Below are 20,792 nucleotides of genomic sequence, written 5' to 3' on the forward strand. Positions count from 1 at the left end.
ATTTACATTTGATGGTGCCTGGACTTGCGGTAATTCTTTATGACTATGGATTTTACATTTCAGTATAAGAAAGGAAGGGGGGACAATTTTAAATTTACATAAGGTCTTTCAGAATGGATGCCTCGATTGTGGTGCTTTTGGGGTACTTAAGAGGGAATTTAGCGGCTTATGGGCCTTAGGGCGATGTGGTTTAATGCTAGGATTCGTGGGGTAAGTTATGGTTAAAGATCGTGGTGTTTTAGCAAGGAGAAATATCAATTTGAAGACAAATTTGGAAGGGACTTGGAGAAATATGACAGCTTGGTGGTAGGTTGGATCAGTATGGTAATGGATACGATTGGTTCTTTTGGTTCTTATGATGAGGTGGGGCTTTACGGGTATTTTGTGGCAATACTTTCGGATTTGGCAACCTGTGTGGCTTAGTTGAATTAGAGAAATTCAGTTCTAATAGCTTGGTTATGTGCAAATGAATTTTAAAGTGTTCTTCATGGTTTCCACCATGGTTTGAGATGGATATTTTCTACCGGTGTGAGGTAATATGTTGAGTATTGTGATTTTCTACTGGATGGGATCAAATAGAAGGCTTCTGGCTGATCGAATATATATTCTACTTGTGACTCCAAAATGATTATGGGGTTCTCGTATGTTTCATATGATGGCATGATAGATGTGGTGTGTTATGTGGGATTAAGATTTGCGTGTGCAAGGTCACAATTTATTTTTGAAGGGGAGGTCATAAATTCTTAGATGGCATGAACGGTTTTCGATGTTTAGATGAATGCTATAATTATTTGGTATTGCGTGAGTAGAGTGTACATTTCAGAAGGCGCACTATGTTTTGAATTATGGATATGTCATAGGTTTGCGGCACTCTCCTGGTTGATCGACTGTTGATTTTAAGATGTTGTTATGCGACACGAAAGAATGGGTGAGTATTCCTCGTGGGAAGATCGTGTATGAGAGATGTGTTAGACATTCAGGCTGTGGAGATGGAATCCGAAATGGTGATTTGTGTATTCTATGAATTTGGAGACTAGGAGTTGTCAGGAGCAGATTGTTTCATGGTTGCGGACTGTGAAGTCGTGGCAGAAGCTAGCCAGATAATAGTATGTATTATGACTCAGTCGTGGTAGATTTTCGAAGGGTTATTTATCTATTTGTGGGTGACCAGAGTTGATTTGGGGGTCCATTGGTAGGCCCAATTAGGATGTGTATTCTACACCGAGTCGGATTGGTTGGCTCCATAATGCTATTATTGGGGGATGTGCCATTCGGTTGTTATTGAGCTTATTCGTGTTCTGAAATGATCTGTGAGTTACCCTTTTATGCTACGAGGAGTTGTGATTCATTAGTTATGCACACATGGTGCGGTTTTATTTGGGGGGGGGAGATGGGGGGCTTATGGCAGAATTTGAGCAAGATGAGTATTTGGGTATTGCATGATTGATTGCGTATTGGTTATGTTCTTTCAGGTTTTGTGTGGCATTGTGTCATTTACCACTCCGGGGTTATTGATTTTTGAGCAGGATGGCTCAGGGTATATAATATGGACTTGTGTTTGGATAGGGTCACGCATTACAGCGGAGTTATATTAAGGTATGAACCTTGTGTTAGAATCGTGTGATGGTTCTACGGTGTGTGATGGATTTTTCAGTATTTCGTTGTGGCGGTACTTGTTAATCTTGCAGGGCAGTTCTCTCATTTGAGTCATTTTCTATGACTGAGTATATTTAAATTGTTGCGTATTGGTGCACAGATGGCATAGGTTGTGGCTCTGAGTTATATTGGTGTGCCATGTATGTGGGATAGTTGTGTTTAATAATATAAGGTCATTGGACCCATAATGGGTACTGTCAGGTTTGATTACAGTATATTTGGGAAGATGACATTGAAAGTCGTCTAAGAAAGGGATTATGGTTCTGGTTGGGGCGAGAGAGCTCTATGACTTGTTGAACTGATAAGGGGTTAAGAGATTCTGCATGTTTCTTTATTTATCAACAGTGTATGAACGTTTTGGGATGAGGTTTGGTTCGATATGGGGTTTAATACTAGTACTTGGTTGGTTTTGGAGTAGTTACTGTGATCAGGGATGGTGCTACGAGCATGCGAGTTGTGTAATATGTTAGATGATTATATATGTGGTTATAGTTATAGCTCGATGCAGCTTGTTTAGACTCATACAGTGTGTAAATGTAAGATTCGTGTCTTGAAAAGAAATTCTAAAGGTTGGGAATTAAATTCCAAGGTTTTTTTTTGGGCTAAGGTTAAATTAAGGAATTTCAGTTGTATTGTGTTGTCAGGCCTATATGGAATAGGGTGACGTAGTATCACCCACGGGTATGTGTGTGGTAATATGGAATAGTGATTGGATGGCTTGGAAATAACTCTTGGCATGTTCGAGGACGAACATATGTTTAAGTGGGGGAGAATGTAACGACCCGGTTAGTCATTTTGAGTATTACAGCCTCGTTCCCCTATTTACTGCTCCGTTGGTGCTTTATAGTAATTGTATGACTTATCGAGTTAGTTAGTTCGGGTCCGGAGAGAATTTAGAGTGAAATGAGACACTTAGTCTCTTAAATGGAAAGCTTAAGTTGGAAAAGTCGACCGGATATTGATCTATGTGTAAACGAACTCGAATTTGAATTTTGATGATTCCAGTAGCTCTATATGGTAATTTTAGACTTAGGAGCGTGTCCGGAAAATTATTTGGAGGTCCGAAGTGGAATTAGGCTTGAAATGATGAAAACTGAATTTTTAGGAAGTTTGACCGGGGGTTTGACTTTTTGATATCGGGGTCGAAATCCGATTATAGAAATTTGAATAGCTTCGTTATGTCAAATGTGGCTTATGTGCAAAATTTGAGGTCAATCGGACGTGATTTGATAGGTTTTGGCGTAGTTTGTAGAATTTGGAAATTTCGAAGTTTATTAGGCTTGAATCCATGTGTAGCTCGTATTTTTGAAGTTGTTTGAGGTAATTTGAGAGTTCAACTAAGTTCGTATTGGGATATAAGACTTGTTGGTATGTTTGGTTGAGGTCCCGGGGACCTCGGGTTGATTTCGGGTGGTTAAAGGACCAAGGTTCGAAGTTGAAGAATTGCTGGAGGTATGCTGGTTCTGGTGTTTTCGCACCTGCGGAAATGGACTCGCAAGTGCGATGGGCGCAGAAGCGACAATGAAGTCACAAAAGCGAGGGAGTGCTGGCGGGGGAGGCATCGCAGAAGCGGACATCCAGGTGCAGAAGCGAGGGTCGCATGTGCGACCATGGCCATCGCAGAAGCGGCCAGCTTCGCAAATGTGCGCCTTCTTCCGCAAAAGCGAGGGTCGCAGGTGCGACCTCTTGTCCGCATCTACGAAAGTGCCGGGCAGAATCCTTTAAGTTCGAGGGTTCGTGAGTTTTCACAATTTTCGGATTTTGAAGCTCGGTGTGGGTGACTTTGGAGAGAAATTTTTTCACACAACTTGGGGTAAGTGTTCTTGACTCCCTTGTGATTATATTCCATGAATCGATCTTCATTTTTAGCAATTGGTTGATGAATTTAAAGAGAAAATTAGGGGTGTTGGCCTAAAGTTCATAATACGAATTTTTGAGTTTTGAACATCGATTTGGAGTCGGAATTGAGTGAAATTAGTATGGTTGAACTTGTAATTAGATGAGTTGTCGGATTTTGTGAGTTTAGTCGGATTCCGAGACGTGGGCCTCACAGGCAATTTTTGGAGTGTAATTTCGGATTTTGTGAGAAAATATTAGGATTTTGTTATGGAATTAATTCCTATAATTGTGTGGACTGAATCAAATTAATTGTGGCTAGATTCGAGCCGTTTGGAAGTTGATACGCGCATAATAGATTTTCTGGAGCATTGTTTAGCTTGCTCGACATTGGATTCGTCTTATTCAAGGTAAGTAACTCTTTTAATCTTTGAGCTAAGTGTATGGACCCTGAATATACGCATTATGTGAATTGTTTGGAGGTGACGCACATGCTAGGTGACGGGCGTGTGGGCGTGCACCATAGAAATCGTGACGTAATTGGTTCCGTGGAATTTTACGGTCAAATAATCTTGGCATTTTCTATGCAGTTTTATATGTTGAAGAAATTTAGCTGAGAACCATATTAAAAATTATGTTGAGGGTATGTGCCAGTATTATTGGGACCCACAGAGGTCATATTGCTGTGAATTATTTATTTTAAATTGAAAATTCATACTCAGTCATATTCATTTCATTGCATATCATATCTCAGTCTCTGTTGTTATTTATTGATACATCATATCATCATTTTTGGGCTATTTTCATGACATTGTGAGCCTGAGAGACTGACTGGAGAGATTGATGCCTGAGGGAGGCCGAGGGCCTGACTGTGAAGATATTTTTGGGATCGGGCTGCACGCCACAGCAGGCCATGCTGGCTTTATATATTATTATTATTATTATATGGAACGGGGCTGCCCGCCTGCAGCATGCCTTATAGGCTTTATATAGCACGTGAGTTGTCCGTGCAGCACGTAAGTTGTTTGTGCGGTTTTTAGCGCTTGGGCTAAAGGAGCCCCTCCAGAGTCTGTACACCCCTAGTGAGCGTGGTTGATATTATTGAGGGATGGATCTTCCCTGGACATGGATCTTGTCCGAAGTATTATATACCTGGAGATGGATCTTTCCCACGGGCTGGATTGGCCCTACTCGGTACTGAGTGACTGATGATCAGTTGATGTGTATATTTCGGGATGGATCTTCCCTGTGTCGGATTGGCTATATACAATACCGAGTGATTGTGCATGATGAGTGGAATGTGTGAGAAAGTGAGATTGAGTACTCTGAGAGTGTGAGTACATGAGAGTTCATCTCTGAGATACATTGCATTGACATGCACACATGACATACATGCATAGAGATGTATTTTTTTTATATTGTATGGTATCACATCATTCATGATTTCTCACACATGTTGGCAGATGGGCAGAGTGATGCATTTGTTTTACACTGGTTATCTGGAAAAAAAATAAAACATCTTATTTATTATTGAAAGGATTTTGGAAAAATTATTGTTTTCAAACTTATTCATATTTTTGGCAACTCCGGTAAACGATTTGGGTTTTCATTGATATACTTGAAAGGTAGAATTATTTTCAAAAATCTTGTTTTGTTGAGCATTTTATTGTTGAGTTACTTCTGGTATTACTTGCTTTATGTTGTTATGAAGTACTGGCTTTATATATTATTATTATTATTATTATTATTATTATTATTATTATTATTATTATTATTATTATTATTATTATTATTATTATTATTATTATTATTATTATTATTATTATTATTATTATTATTATTATTATTATTATTATTATTATTATTATATGGAACGGGGCTGCCCGCCTGCAGCATGCCTTATAGGCTTTATATAGCACGTGAGTTGTCCGTGCAGCACGTAAGTTGTTTGTGCGGTTTATAGCGCTTGGGCTGAAGGAGCCCCTCCGGAGTCTGTACACCCCTAGTGAGCGTGGTTGATATTATTGAGGGATGGATCTTCCCTGGACATGGATCTTGTCTGAAGTATTATATACCTGGAGATGGATCTTCTCCATGGGCTGGATTGGCCCTACTCGGTACTGAGTGACTGATGATCAGTTGATGTGTATATTTCGGGATGGATCTTCCCTATGCCGGATTGGCTATATACAATACCGAGTGATTGTGTATGATGAGTGGAATATGTGAGAAAGTGATATTGAGTACTCTAAGAGTGTGAGTACATGAGAGTTCATCTCTGAGATACATTGCATTGACATGCACACATGACATACATGCATAGAGATGTATTTTTCTCATGCTGTACGGTATCACATCATTCATGATTTCTCACACATGTTGGCAGATGGGCATAGTGATGCATTTGTTTTACACTGGTTATCTGGAAAAAAATGAAACATCTTATTTATTATTGAAAGGATTTTGGAAAAATTATTGTTTTCAAACTTATTCATATTTTTGGCAACTCCGATAAACGATTTGGGTTTTTATCGATGTACTTGAAAGGTAGAATTATTTTCCAAAATCTTGTTTTGTTGAGCATTTTATTGTTGAGTTACTTCTGGTATTACTTGCTTTATGTTGTTATGAAGTACTGTTGGTTATAGGAGTTGAAATCTAACCTTGGTACAAGCTCGTCTCTACTTTCAACCTAAGGTTAGGTTTGTTACTTATTGAGTATATGGGATCGGTTGTACTCATACTACACTTCTGCACCTTGTGTGCAGATGTTGACTGTTGATGTCGCTGTGTTCGTTGGGAGCTGGATCTGAAGATGTACTTGCGATTTGGTTGTAGCTGCCTCTTGTTCATGGTAGCCTTAGATTCATAAAACTCTGTTTATCTACTTTTCAAACAGATGATGTATTTACTTCATGCCAGCTTGTATACTCTATTATTAGAAGCTCATGATTTGTACTACCAGTTCTTGGGGAATATATAAGATTAAGATTTTTTTCTTTACTTAAATTGCTTTAATAATTGTTATTGGAATTGGATAGTTAATAATTGGCTTACCTAGCGGGTTGGGTTAGGTGCCATCACGACTAGTTGGATTTTGGGTCGTGACAGCAAGTTTGTGTGCTTCCATGGTGCTAATGAAATCAAAACACATGTGAGCTCTATGAGGTCTTCCCCCTAATTTCTCATTAGGGTCCATGATGGTATTGAAGTCTCCCCCAACACACCATGGTCCATTAATATGATTGCTCATGCTTTCAATGCTATCCCATAGACATCTTCTTTCCGCAGAAGTGCATTTGGCATATACCGCTGTGATGTATGTGCTTGCGTTCAGATTATCCTTGAAGTGAAGATTCAGTTATTGTTCATCGTTGTTCAAAACTGCTTCATGATCTATATGTTTCCAGAAACATCAGATTTTTCACGCAATGGTTAAAACCTAGAAATCTCCTGTAACCATCAATTTTTTTCATATTTACAAAGGGTTCAAGAATAGCAATGAAAACCACTTTTGTTAAAATTAGCATGATGAGAATAGCAATGAAAACCACTTTTGTTAATATTAGCATGATGCTTAAGTCTGTGAATAGCCTTCTTAGATCTTACCCCCTAATATTCTAAAAAATAGCACTAATCATGGGATGTTATGGTGGTAGTATCCTGCATTTGTTTCCCTCCTTTGCAGGAGGATGAAGTTCTTTCTTTGTTCTTCTTGTAAATTTTTCTCTGCCTACTTCTGCCCCTCTTGTCCTTTGCTTGTTCCTCATTGACCATGTCTTTTTCTTGCTGGAGCTTTGTAATATTTTTATCTCAATTAGGTATTTCAATTCTAGGTTTTGATGAACCAATATCTTGGCATTGAGGGTCTATTTTTTTCAATATTTTCATCCGGAGGTTTGGGAGGGTGTTCAACTGATTTTTCACCCCTAAGATCGATCACCAACTGAATAGGTTCTTGATTTTTAATGTTCGAAGATAAACTGGTGGACATATCAATATCATTGAGTCGGTAATGTCTCTTGTTTGTAGTATCTTCCTTGTTAGTAGAGGATTGTAGCGTATTCTCCATCTTCTCATCACTGTCATTAATTTGCTGATGATTGTCTTGTTGAGTTTCATCTTTTTCTTTTGTTGAGTTAGTCTCTGCTTCTTCTGGTTGACGAACTACAATACCTTCCTCCTTTGTATCCTTACTTTCATTTTGGTCACTCACTTCAATCCCATTTTGCAGTGCTTGTGTAGTTGCATTGATCTTTTTTTCCTTTTTATTGAGATGTGTATCTTTTTCTTTTTCTTAGGCATCTTCTTCTTTTTCTTCTTTTTATTCATTATCTTGGATCTTATCAACATAGTCTGTTCTATTTCTTTAAAGTGTCTTTTTCGTGTTTTCGTAGTTCTATTGTCTCTTTGGTCTTGCTTGTGATAGCCTTCCTTGCCTTTTCCTTTATTATCAGTCAAAGTGTTAACTTCAATACTTTTCCTATGATCTCCATTTCCTTCATTGTCTCCTTTTTGTATACTACTACTACACTCTCCTGCTTCTGCCAATTCACTACCTTTAGTGTCTTTTTCCAGCTCTTTTGCTTCCATGGCCCTTTTTCTTTCCAACACCCTACAGTTCATAATATTGTGTCCAAGCTTCCTACAATATTCACAATATTTAGGAACACTTTCATATTCAATTTTCTGTACGAAGCCTTTCAGAGGTGAGTCCTCATCCTGTGAGCCAACATATACACAATCAAGTAAAGGCTTAAGGAGATCTATTTCAACTCGAATTTTGGCCATGCTTGGGCCTAGTTCGACCATTAGTCCAACATCCATAGCAAGAGGAGTACCAATTTTACTACATATTTGTTTAGCATAATGCCATGTGTGCATATTAAAAGGGAGACCTGGAAGCAAAACCCATATCGACACAATAGGAATATCTTCGTCGGGCTTGAAGTCCGGTGTTCATTTTTGTAACCACATCTGCATTCCGTCTACTTCCACAACCCTTCTGTACCACACAGTGTTGAAATCATCTTTATTAGTAAAGTCCAGAAATACATTGAAGTTGTCATAAACCCCAATTTTGGCTGAACCCTTCACCAGAAATAACTCTCTGAATGTAGACCCAATTCTCTCAATTTGGGGCGTCGGTTTCAAGAATTTGCCAACTATCATTAGTCTACATTCATCAGCCATAATTCCATAGTAATCGAAGGCTTTAAAAATCACAGCCGGTATACCATTATGAGTGGTATGGCGTGCTATGACTGATTTTGTGGCATGACGGGTGTTGGTGGTTTGGAGTTTGGACAGGAGTTGCGGTTGCAATTGCAGAAGCATATGTGTTTTTTGCTGAAATTCCTTCCATGATTGTGTTCGTTGTAGATGTGACTTCGATTTTTTTATCAGAACGCGCCGGTGGATCTTCATCTGATGGCGCCATAGGGCGGCGCGTGTTGGAGATGCGCAATTAAGTTACTATTTAGATAGTAACGACTATATTAGAGTACGAAGAGCTTTTAACAGAGAGGGAGTGTTATGTTTTCCGTAAATAAAAATGATATAATTTTTTTTTTATATGGAGCTGTCTTTGTTAGGGAACGTTTTACCCCTTAGTGTGGATATGGAGTCGCCTTTGTTAGGGAACGCTTTAAACCCCAATGTGGATATAGAATCGCTTTTGTTGGGGAATATTTTACCCCCAATGTGGAATTTCACTGCACGAATTAGATTTAGCCGGATCCCAATGTGGATATACATCAAGGACCAAGTGGGAACCAAAAAAAAAGATAAAAGAAAAAGGACAGAGATAGTGTGAAACAGTGCAGAATTTATTAAGCACACCAAATGAAAAACAAGATGAATAGATAGTAGTCACAAGCATTATATAAGGTGAAAACAAAAACCCTCACATTTCTTAAACAAAGAGTCGATGAACAAAACAACAACTAGTACTGAAAAGCACCAATCTTGAAACCTCTTACATCCTCAATTAATCATTTGATTCACTCAAAGGATTTAGCACAACTCCAACAAAAAGCACCAATCTTGAAACATCTTCCCTTATAATGAACAAGAAAGGATGATCAGGTACAAACCTTGGACGAGATGGTGGCATATCATACAATGAAAATCCCATGTCATCATCTGACTCGTAAGTAGCAGCTGCTGCCTCAGTACCCTTCTCATTTACTTCCACAAATGCTTTTTACAATATCCTATTGATACAAAATGGCCCTTTAGATTCCACAATGCCAGTTATCTCTTCGCATTCTATGTCAAAAGGTAGAGTCAATCCCATTTCCTTCATTGTTTCTATCACTTCATCCACTACAGTGTATGAGAATTTGAACTTTGGAATGTAGAATGCATCAAGTTCTTCCTTCCGAAGCCTGTATTTTTTGGTAAAGAATTTTGGACTAGAATTCACTTTTTGTCAATAAGTTAGGCAATCCATCTTTTTCTTTTGGAAGAAAAATATACATAGAAAACTCTTTATTGTCTTTTCCAATTAAATATGGAATTTTAGCAACTTGAACACCTTCAAATGATCCATATAGATATTCTTTGCAGCCAGTCATGAATGGAACTGAAATTTTGTCACCGTTGAGTAGGTGAAAGTCTTGGTTTCTGGTATGATGTTCGTCAAATATTTCTTTCCATGTACCTTTAAAATACAAAGCATTTGCAAAAAGGACAGTTGTAAATTCGTTGAGGTACTTGGTCTTGAGAACTTCTGTGATGAGGCCTTTTGATGCAACGCTAGCCCATAAGTTAGCTTCTTCTACCACCTCTTCCTGCATAAAAATAAGCATTGAGCTTATTTACTATTCACTAATCACAAGTTCATAGATAAACTAAACTCAAATTTGTATATATGTAGGAAATAGATTACAGATCAGGATAAAGGGTGACATTGGCATTACTGAAGTGTATGGTCTTGCTATCAATATCTATTCTTATATATCTAAATTTTGGCTGGGAGAAATACTCGATACTTGTACTAGTGGTTGGAGGACGCAAGTACATATGAAATATTGAGGTGCAACATTATAAAAATAAACCATGTACTATAACAACAACTATTTCATGCATAGCAAATCTCTTAGGAGCAAAAACGGCCTAATGCTTTGATTCCTCAAATTTTCAAGCTTAAACAACAATAACATCATACGTGTATTGGAACTTAAAACAACCAACTAAAATCAATATGAAGTAGCAGATTTCACAAAACATCAACGAGTATCAAGAATAACAAAAGTATATCAATAGTGATTTCTGTGAACAAAAATCAAAAAATATATATACGTAATGGGAAACCAGACAAAATAAAAGAAAATAGTTTCAAAAGTGTAAATAGAGCTCGTACCTTACGTTGAAAATCAACAACTTTAGCCTCAGTTTTATAGATAGTATTGACTAATTCTTTGAAAGAGTCTTTCAATTCATGTGTATGAGACACCCATATTCCGCTAACGAAGCTCAAATCTGGACAATTATTATCCCTCTCACTGTTGCTCTCAAAAACAGCAGCCATATATAAGAAGTTGGAAATTGGAATTCAAATCATCGATATTGCTAATACCAAGAAACTGAAGCATCTGATTTAATGTATATCCCGTTGCTCCGGCGGCTGTCATGCTCAGTACGGCGTGGAAAGATAGTGGAGATAACAATATGTTAATATACTTAGATTTATCACTTTTTTTAATTACCTCCTTTAGAAGAATTCGACCAGCAACCTGTGCACAAGAATCAATCTTCTCTTCTTTTCCTTGCGCCATTTTTTTTTTTTTGGCAATCCGCTACGCAAGCGCCTAGGGCTAGTTTTTTTTATTAATAACAGAAAAGAAAAATACAACAATTAGAAAAAGTAGAAATAAGGGGATAATAACATATATATATATATATGCAAATTCTGCTAACCTAAACTAGGAGCCCTCGAGATATTAGGACTCTGTTGGCGTAAAACCCGTAAAACGCTCTCTCTCTCTCTCTCTCGTTTTTTTTTTTTTTTGGGAGAAACCTTCATGTACAACAAATAACCTCAATTTTGTTTACCAAAGATATTAACTTATACTTATTAAGTGATAATTGATGTTAAAATACATGTATCAATCCGGGAAAATGTGCTTTTAGTCCTTAGATATTGACAAAATTGTGGCTAATCACATTAACCTTTAATTATTTAAAACATATTTTTTTATTTCTCTATTTGTGTATCTTTACAAATTTAACGATCTACTCCCCATTACATCATTTAATTGCCCATATTTTAATTTAGTTTGTAATGCTTTATATTTAAGGGTTATATAGTTCTAAAAATTGTCTAAATATTAGAGTACATATTTCCTATATAAAGAGAACAAAAACGCACATTTCAATAGTTCTGATAAGTGATAATATCATATTTATATCCTCGTTGTATTCCCCTACTAGGGAATGCATTTACGATTGTAGCTTATTGTAACTAGAGCCGTCAATATGGGCTTGGCTTGTTGGACCAGCCCAGCCTAGCCCGTAATTTAGCAGGGTTTGGGCTAAAATTTTTGCAGCCCATTTTAAAAACGAGTCTTTTAAGCCCGGCCCGAGTAAACTCGTGGCCTATGAGGCTTGACTGAGGCCGGCCCGGCCCGGCCCGTGGGCCTAATAAAAATATTTATTTAAAATATATACTGCCTCTAGAGATGGAATGTCAGAAAATGGATCTTTACTTTGAGGAACCAAAGCTTGATCTTGAGAAGTTTCAAGAGATGTATTAGAAGGACCATTGTAGAAAATATCCCGAACTTTCAATGATGGTGCGTGATGTACTTAGTATTCCTATTACGCTGTAGCATCGGAATCAATATTTATTATTGGTGGGCGTGTTCTGAAAAAGTACAGAAGTTGCATCCATCATGAAAATGTCCAAACACTTGTTACTACTCGAAATTGATTGTATGGCTTTTCCCAAACTCAAACTGGTAATTTTTTTATGTGAATTTTATTATTCTTAATATTTAACTAATTAATATTGCATATGAATTGTAGATGTAGATAAAAGTGAAGATGTTACGACAATCTTGTCACAAGCAGATTCAAATGTGTTTGATGAAGATGATGTGTTAGATATCCCATAAGCGTCATGGACGTTCTTTGAATAGTTTGTTTTGAGTTTTGACTTTTAGTGAATGAAATGTAGTCTTGTCTTTTACTTTTTTAGTCTTTATTGTGATATATTGGAACAATATGAAAAGTTATTAAGTTTTGTGAAATTTTTTCATAAGTTCTTAAAACTTAAAGAAAAAATATAAATATATTTTAAAAAATGATGGGCCTGTCCGTGGGGATTCGCGGCCCACATAGGGCAAGGGTGGACTGACCATTATAAGGCCCATCAAAATGGTGGGTTAGCCCAGCCCAGCCCGTCAATTGCTAAAGTCCACGCAGACTGGGCTCGGCTAACCCGACCCGACCCATATTGATAACTCTAATTGTAACCTTTTGAGGCAATTTCACTTTCAGCCACTCGGCTGAAACTTTTAACAAGTTCTAGCCCACAAATCTATTATGCTACTGAAGCCAAAAACTAATTATAATAGCTAGCCAGTAAAATAAGAATTCAGTAGTCGCATTCTAAACCCATGTCAAGTATTTCAAGTGATTTTTTATCTTAGAAATCTCATTTATAGTAATAAAAAATATATCTTCAGTCCAAAGCAGTGTAAAGTATAAAACTATTTTAGTCAAATAAGTTTTCAATTACACAAACAAAATAATTCAGTCAAAAGTTCAAAAAGCTGGGAAATTCAAAAAAATAAAATATTTTTCAAAAGAGAAAAACTTACTTAAAAACTCAACTCAAGAAAAAGAAATATACACATATAACGAGATTATATTTGTGTGTGAGAGAAAGAGAGAGAGATGTATATTTCATAATGTATACAAGATATACTTTAGATACACAAACACACTCGGATACACTCAATATACATAAATGACATACTGCCAAACTTAGTATACACTGCATATATAGTTTTAACATTGTATAATAGTGTCTTTACAACTTCTATATAAAATTAATATACAAGTACCATGTGTCACACCTCTTTTTTACCCCCTAAAAAGATAATGTGTATTATGGATGGTGTCATATGGGTTGGATTAAAGAGTTTTTTCAATTAAAGTGACAAACTTGAGTAGGGATTATTTTACTTACAGAGTCGCCACTTGGAATTGATTTTTTGGGTGTTCCAAGTCACCTTTTGTTTGAATCCCTAGTCAAAGGAAGATTTGACTCTTTTATTATTGGTCTGTGAAAACATAGTCCGGGTAAGAAATTCTGTTGACCGGAGAGAAGGTGTTAGGCATTCCCCGAGTCCCGTGGTTCTAGTACGGTCGCTTTTATTGACTAAAATTGGCTTGAATTAATTTTGGACAAACTGTGATTTATTGATTTCTATATTTTATCTATGTCCGTTTTTATTATTAAAATATAAAATTATCTTTGACATGATGTGATTTATGAACATGAAATTTTTAGAAGACATGATGTGATTTAGTTAAAGCTATTGGACTAACAGACCATTTGTGCTTTTAAATATATAATTCTAATGTACTGCACATATGAGGAATTGAGAAATCTAATAGGAAAAGTGACTTTAAGAGCAAAAGAATTTGATCATTACCAAGACTTTTTCAATCCATCTTTCTTTAAGGAAACAAGACATGAAATACTCAAACTTCTGCTCACGTTCCAATTAATATGCAACTTGAAATTTAAATTGAGAAGAACTAACTACAAACAAACTTTCAAAAAAAAAAAATTCAGCAGTAAACAAACGAAAACGCAACAGCTTTCTGCCATGATACTACCACAAAATCTTCATGAAATCCCTGCAAATCTAACATAAAAAAAATCCAGCCCTTTAAACATCCCCTCTCAAGCCATGAATCGCCTCTAAAACTCTATCAAAAATCATCCATTGAAAGCAACCAAAACAACCTCCAGAACACCACCATTTCCGCTCAAAAATTTAGCAACCAATTCTACTACAACAAGAGCTTAATAGTGATCACAATGAATTTATATTTGCACTCAGATTTGTGCATTAGTTCGACACATAAGAGTAATTCATAGCCAAGTTAAATCTACAAACAATCATTGGAGAATATTTTCAAATACATGAATAAATAATCACTGTAAATTTATAACAGTATAGCCTACCAAACAGTGATTACATGACTTGAAAGTCGGATTCATACCTTGACAGCAGTGCTAAGGTCTTAATAATAGCAAAATAAAAGGCTGAGAATCATCTACAGCTACGGATTGAAGAAGCCGCAACAAACAACAGTAAATCAAAGCTAAATCCACTTTGAAAAACCCAGAAATGCAAGAGAAACTGTAGCTACAAAACAACTACAACTCTTGAATTGTTTTGGGTATAAGATCCACCCCGAATTTTACTGTTTTTCCTTCTCCTTTTCAGAGCTCTTTTATTTTTTTTTTGTTTTCTTCGATCTCAGAATATTCTTTTTTTAAACTTTTCTTCTCCGCTTTGTATGTGTGTGAGCCTCAGATTTGTGAACGAGTATCTGTGAGAGTGGGGTCAAAAGAGTGTATATGAATGAGAGAAAAAAAGAAGAAGAGGGGTCTCCCCGTTTTTTTTTTTTTTTGTGTGTGTTTTATAACTGAAAATGGGGTATGGGGTTTGTGATAGGAGACAAGCATGGGGGACGAGGAGTGAGGAACAATGGAGAGTGGAGTAGGGAGCAAAGTGTGGGGGGAACAAGCATGGGGAACAAATGAAAGTGGAGTGGGGACACGCCTGAGAAGATGGGAGCGGAAAATATTCAAGCACGGTAAAAGATTAAGTACTCACAGTATGCCCCTCTTTGCTTGAAAATATTAAAAGTTTTAAGGCAAAGATAAAGTGAGCCGTGTGACTAAATTTTGACCATATTGTTACTCAAAAGAGGAAGAAAAATAAAAGAAAAGGGTGCAACCGAGTCCTGATTTTGGACAGCTTACATATCCCCGGATTATAAGGGAATCAGGACACGTGTAGTTCAAGGAAAGTGATGGAATGATCAGTTGGAGAGTCGAGTGAGGTTCTGTCGAGGCTTCGGTCTGTGGTCTTGCTATTACATCAAAATTGAAAGAAACTAAACAAGCCTATCAACTATGAGTTACAAGATTCCTATCAATAAGTCTTTTGAAGCTTGATCTTGAAACTTGACCGGTTGTTCATACAAATTCTGATCTGAACCTTGATGCTTGCTAGCTGTAGGTGCTAGTTCATTCTTCTACGGCTTCTTCTGAGTAAAATGGAAAATGTGAAGCTCGTAACTTCAGTCGTGTCTTGAGCAGTTGATATTCCTTTCCATCTGCTTCTGCATTTGGATTCACTTCTTTTCCTTTTCTTTTCTTTATTCTGGATTGAGACTTCTTCTTTTGTTCATCTCGAACCATGTGCCTCGAGGTAAAACCTGCTCAGACATCACAACAAACAAACGAACGAAATTTTTCTGCCCCAGTTTTCACTAGAAAAATTTCGTGAGTTATTGTAACAAAATTCTAAACTACTTCTTTATTGAAAGAAATAAAAGAAAAGGAATAGTGTACCCTGAAAAGGTCACGATCCCAGAAGAATGTCTCAACTAAGTATTAGTGTACCTTATGTTGGGAAAATGTGGCAAGGTAATGGGATACCCTATATTGGCAATGATACCAAGGAGTGGTGTATCCTGCATTTAAAATCAAATTAACTAGGGAATGGTGTACCCTATGTTGGAGAACACAACTAGGGATTGGTGTATCCTATACTGGTAAGGAGATCGGGGATTGGTGTACCCTATACTGAAAAGAAAATGTAACTAGGGTTGATGCCCTATATTACTGAAAAGGAAATGTAACCAGGGGTTGGTGCCGTGTATTACTGAAAAGCAAATATAACCAGGGGTTGGCGCCCTGTATTACTAAAAAGAAAATATAACCAGTGGTTGGTGCCCTGTATTACTGAAAAGAAAATGTAACCAGGGGTTGGCGCCCTGTATTACTGAAAAGGAAATGTAACCAGGGGTTGGTGCCCTGTATTACTGAAAGGAAATGTAACCAAGGGTTGACGCCTCATATTACTGGGAAAAAGAATGTTGAATCCCCTTGGCGAAAAAGTTCTACCTGGGTTAAACTATGAAAAACAAGACTGGACAAAGAGTACTTCTACCCGGATTAAGCCAAATTAAGCAAACCTGGGAGAAGAGTACTTCTACCCGGAACTATAACCTGGATCCCCCTAGGCAAAAAGGTTCTACCTGGGTTAAGCTATGTAAAACATCCTGAGCGAAGAGTACTTCTACCCGGAACTAAGAGTTGGATTCCCCTAGGCGAAAAGGTTCTACCTGAGTTAATCTACAAAAAAAAAGCCTAGGCGAAGAGTACTTCTACCCGGAAACTATGAGCTGGATCCCCCTAGGCGAAAATGTTCTACCTGTGTTACGCTACGAAAAACAACCTGGGCGAAGAGTACTTCTACCCGGAAATATGAGCTGGATCCCCCTAGGCGAAAAGGTTCTACTTGGGTTAAGCTACGTAAAACAGCTTAGGCGAAGAGTACTTCTACCCGAAACTATGAGCTGGATCCCCCTAGGCGAAATGGTTCTACTGAGTTAAGCTACGAAAAGTAACCTGAGCGGAGAGTACTTCTACCCAGAACTATGAGTTGGATCTCTCTCGGCGAAAAGGCTCTACCTGAGATAAGCTACGTAAAACAACCTGAGCGAAGAGTACTTCTACCCGGAACTATGAGCTGGATCCCCCTAGGCGAAATGGTTCTACCTGAGTTAAGCTACGTAAAACATCCTGAGCGAAGAGTACTTCTACCTGGAACTATGAACTGGATCCCCCTAGGCGAAAAGGTTCTACCTGGTTTAAGCTACGAAAATGGGAGGTATGGACACTAATGATACATGCTGCAAATAAAGGAAAGTTGAGATTTCGCGAAAACTTACCTTTGGTGACATTCGCCCTTTGAAAATCGCTATTCTGCACTGCTTTGATCCTACATCAAACAAAGAAAAATTTGTGAGTTTTTAAAGTGGTGGTCGGTTTGTGGCCTTGATGCCCTTAGTAGTTTGAATTCACCCCTCCACTGTCGAAGAACTGATTTTGTCAGTGTGATACCGAGGTTCCCGAATACTCTATATCGCTTTCTAGAGACATTGTCTTTCTGACGTTGCCCCTGGCTGTTTCATACCCGGATGTCCATGGTACCGCTAATCCTTGTCCCTAAGGCAAGGCAATTTTCCTTTAAAATCAAACTTAGTTGTCTTTCACCTAGAACCAATGTTTGTCTGTAGTGCTTATTAACTTTTTCCATGAAGCAAGTCTTGCTTAAGCGACCTTTTCAGTTTCTTTGAGACACTTTGTCCGCCTTATCAAAAGAGATCACATATGGATTCCTACCTTCGTCAATGCCGTATATGCTCCAAATTATGCTTGATTACGGGGAAACTGTAGCCATTTTTGCAGCCATTTTTGCTTTGCTTTTGATGCAAGATTAGACCGAAAGAGAATCTAAGAAAAATTATGGAAAAGAATAGAAGAGCAATTGGAAATGAAAAAGGAATTGTGTCTAAATAAAAGGTGTCCCTTTCGGGGAGAGAAATAAGGAGACTTATCTGGAGATATTTGCCGACTTCAATGAATCATGACATGCATTTTGGACTGGACGCCTGGTCTGTCTGAGCTGTCTAATTCTCAAAATTACGTCGCAAATGTTCAATCTTGAAACTGTCTTAGTTGTGCTCATGCCGGAGCATGGAAGACCTTCATCCGGCTAGTAGCGCCCTTTGCGGGTTTTCGCTAACTGACCTCTCTCATTTCTCTAATCACCATCGCCTTACAATGCCCATACGGGTTTTCACCGATAAGACTCTCTCATTTCTTTTTCTTTTTTTTCTTTTTTTTTTCACTAAGATACGACACGCGGAAGGTTGGCTGATGCCCCTGGCATGGGGACTTCAAGTATTCTCAAAGATCGATCAGAAGTTCTTAACAGGAAAAGGCGAAAGGAACCTTGAACTGAATTACAACCTTTGGAACTGTTTCTACAGGAAAAACTGTAAGATAAAAACAAACTTCTGCCCTAGTTTTGGAATATTGGGAATATGGATTTTTGTTGCAATGGGACCGAACCCAGGGTAAGGCTGCCTACGTATCCTTTCAGAATCAGGTCGGACGTAGTTCAATAAACTCAAAAAATTTGTTCAATGACTCAACATATATATTTTTTTTTGCAAGTACACATGTTCCAAAAAGTGGAAAACAAGGAAGAAGAAAAATACAGCTTAAAGGGGGTAACAAAAGGGTGACACTTGCTTCGAATAGCGAGCAATGGTAGCCTTCGTCATCTCGATCTAAGAAAATCATGTGCGAAAGTTCCACAGTGGGTATATATCAGACATAATATCTTTTGACTGCATCTGCATTAATAGTCATGTCTGGTACCCGTCCTTCTTCATCTACCAAGTGCAAGGCCCCTTTTGGTAACACTTTCTTGATGATGTAGGGTCCTTTCCAGTTTGGGGCGAACTTTCCTTTAGCTTCTACTTGGTGTGGAAGAACGCGTTTCAGAACGAGTTGGCCTACCTCGAAGTGCCTTGGACGCACTTTATTGTTGTAAGCGCGTGCCATTCTTTGCTGGTATAACTGGCCAAACACACTGCTGCTAGCCGTTTCTCATCAATCAACATTAGTTCTAATCGGGTCTTTACCCATTCTGCATCTTCAATCTCTGACTCCACAATGATCCGAAGAGAGGGAATTTCGACTTCAACCGGTATTACAGCTTCTGTCCCATATACCAACAGATAAGGAGTTGCACCAACAGATGTGCGAGCAGTCGTGCGGTATCCCAGAAGAGCAAAAGGCAACTTTTCATGCCATTGTCTCGAGCCTTGGATCATTTTCCTAAGAATCTTCTTGATGTTCTTGTTCGCCGCTTCAACGGCTCCATTGGCTTTTGGCCGGTAAGGGGTAGAATGGCGATGCATACTTTTAAATTGCTCGCATACCTCCTTCATCAAATGACTATTGAGATTGGCTGCATTGTCAGTGATAATGGTATTTGGGATACCAAAGCGGCAGATGATGTTGGAATGAACAAAGTCTACCACTGCTTTCTTGGTGACTGCTTTGAAAGTGACGGCTTCCACCCACTTGGTGAAGTAATCAATTGTAACCAAAATGAATCTATGCCCATTTGAAGCCTTTGGCTCAATTGGCCCAATAACATCCATTCCCCAAGAAACGAAAGGCCGAGGAGAGGACATGGGATGCAACTCTGAAGGTGGCGAATGAATCAGGTCACCATGAATCTGGAATTGGTGACACTTGCGAACAAAACTGAAGCAATCTCGCTCCATTGTAAGCCAATAATACCCTGCCCGCAGAATCTTCTTCGCCAAAACATATCCATTCATGTGAGGTCCGCATACCCCCGAATGCACTTCACTCATGATCCGCTCAGCTTCTGTTGCATCTACACATCTCAACAAGTTCAAATCTGGGGTCCTTTTGTACAAAATTTCCCCATTCAGGAAGAAACCGCTGGCGAGCCTCCTTATAATTCTTTTTTGATCTCCCTTGGCATGCTCTGGGTATTCTCTCGTTTTCAGGAATCATTTTATGTCATGATACCATGGTTCACCATCTGGTTCTATCTCAATTGTATTGCAGTAACCGTGTTGATTCCGAACTTGGATTTCTAGTGGATTGATATGGGTGTTTCCCGGATAAGGGAGCATCGAGGCTAAAGTAGCCAAAGCATCGGCTAGCTCGTTGTGAAACCCGGGAATGTACCTGAACTCGATGGATTTGAATCTTTTGCTCAAATCTTGTACACATTGTCTGTATAGAATAAGCTTGATGTCTCGAGTCTCCCATTCACCTTGGGCTTGCCGGATAAGCAAGTCAGAATCTCCCATAACCAATAGTTCATGCACATCCAGATCGAGGGCCATTTTCAAACCCATGATACATGCTTCGTATTCTGCCGTATTATTGGTACAGAAGAACCGAAGCCGGGCTGTTGCAGGGTAATACTGTCCAATAGGTGAGATGAGTATTGCCCCGATCCCAACTCCTTTGATATTGACAGCTCCATCAAAATACATTTTCCATAGAGGGTTGTCGTCTGGAACTACTTCCTCTATTGAGTTGACCTCTTCGTCTGGGAAGTATGTAGTAAGTGGCTTGTACTCATCATCAACTGGATTCTCTGCCAAATGATCGGCCAAAGCCTGTGCTTTCATCGTAG

At 38.2% G+C, this 20,792-nt stretch overlaps 1 pseudogene; it reads right to left on the bottom strand.

The window, feature by feature from the left end:
* Positions 1–9,336: 9,336 nt before the first annotated feature.
* Positions 9,337–11,275, bottom strand: LOC107817508 (serpin-ZX-like; annotated as a pseudogene).
* Positions 11,276–20,792: the final 9,517 nt, after the last annotated feature.

Source organism: Nicotiana tabacum, chromosome 12 (assembly GCF_000715075.1).
Source record: "Nicotiana tabacum cultivar K326 chromosome 12, ASM71507v2, whole genome shotgun sequence".
Lineage (NCBI taxonomy): Eukaryota > Viridiplantae > Streptophyta > Magnoliopsida > Solanales > Solanaceae > Nicotiana > Nicotiana tabacum.